The sequence below is a fragment of the Sesamum indicum genome, linkage group LG9 (assembly GCF_000512975.1).
Source record: "Sesamum indicum cultivar Zhongzhi No. 13 linkage group LG9, S_indicum_v1.0, whole genome shotgun sequence".
Taxonomy (NCBI): Eukaryota; Viridiplantae; Streptophyta; class Magnoliopsida; order Lamiales; family Pedaliaceae; genus Sesamum; species Sesamum indicum.
Genome location: NC_026153.1, coordinates 6797919 through 6799173, shown reverse-complemented (window position 1 = coordinate 6799173; position 1255 = coordinate 6797919). Strand labels below are relative to the sequence as shown.

Sequence of the window (1255 nt, the reverse complement as noted above, 5' to 3'; positions counted from 1 at the left end):
TGATTCATAACCCCAGATCAGTCGTACAGTTTTTGTTTATAAGTACTATAGCTGTCTGTTGCATACACTGCCTGCATCCAACTTGGCTTCTTATCCGATGAGAATCTGATACCATATGAGGATATTTGAAAAACTTGCACTAAAGGAATTGGTAGAGTTCCCTTTGAAATGGCCAATCTAGCCGTCTAATTTTCACCATCTCCGACAGTAATTTACTTCAATAGCAGACTTGGCAGGTGAAAACTCGCAAAATTCTTTTCTAGATAAAAAACTGTTGTACAAGAAGAATAAATAACTGAGCACAGACAAGAATGATTCACACAAGGCCATGACAAAATCATCAGTCTCTTTGGTAATTACCTTGTTCCTACAAGAGTTGGCTAATGTTACAATGCTAAAGAAGTTAACTTATACTATACATACTTCCAGCAGCTCTAATAGATGTCGTGGAGTCTACTACTCAAGCAGAAACGTCTTTACCTCGGCCCTTCTTTGCTCCCATCCAATGTCATTGTCTTAATCCACAGAGGAACTTGTCTCTGCACTTTCCTCGTCTTCACTAAAACTAGATGGCATCTCTGTTGCAGGCCTAAAGCATTCAGATATTTGTTTTATATCAGGAAAAAGGTTGTGGTACAGGCTGCAATATTATATTGCAGGTAGGAAAAATGACTTTGACAGAAAGAAACATATCCTATTAGGCCAAACCTTATGACTTGATAGCTCTCTGGTAGGTTATCCACCATCAATGATGTTTTGAGATGATGTTGCTGCTGAGGACAGTCTTCCCTTAATCTTTTTGGACCCTATGAATAAAGAAAACAAGTGAAGGAAAAAGCATGTTAACAGTCCATTCTGAAATTCGGTTAAAATTCAGCGTTGACGCAGGTACAAGACTTACAGCATTCTTGAAGGGCACCTTAACTCGATTTTCATTTATTGTCCTTCTATCAGGATGCATTTCGCCATCCTGCATATATATTGTTACCAGATCACAGACTATTAGCACAAAAGTCACTGACAGCAAAGTTTTAATGCCAGAAGGGGAAGTAGATACCAACCTTAATGGTTTGTCTGGAAATTCCTTTGTCCCGATAATTGTGATGATGATTTCCTTTCCTGATGAAATTGGAATAGTCATTTTCAATGTTTTCTCTGAGGGAAACCTTGGTGCCAACATCAATAGGCTTGCGGCATGAACGTTCTGCTTGTTCCTCTCTCATTTTCCCACCATAAGGTTGCGGACGAGGATAGC

At 39.1% G+C, this 1255-nt stretch overlaps 1 pseudogene; it reads right to left on the bottom strand.

The window, feature by feature from the left end:
* LOC105170926 overlaps window positions 238–1255 on the bottom strand; it is a 4629-nt pseudogene continuing 3611 nt past the window's right edge.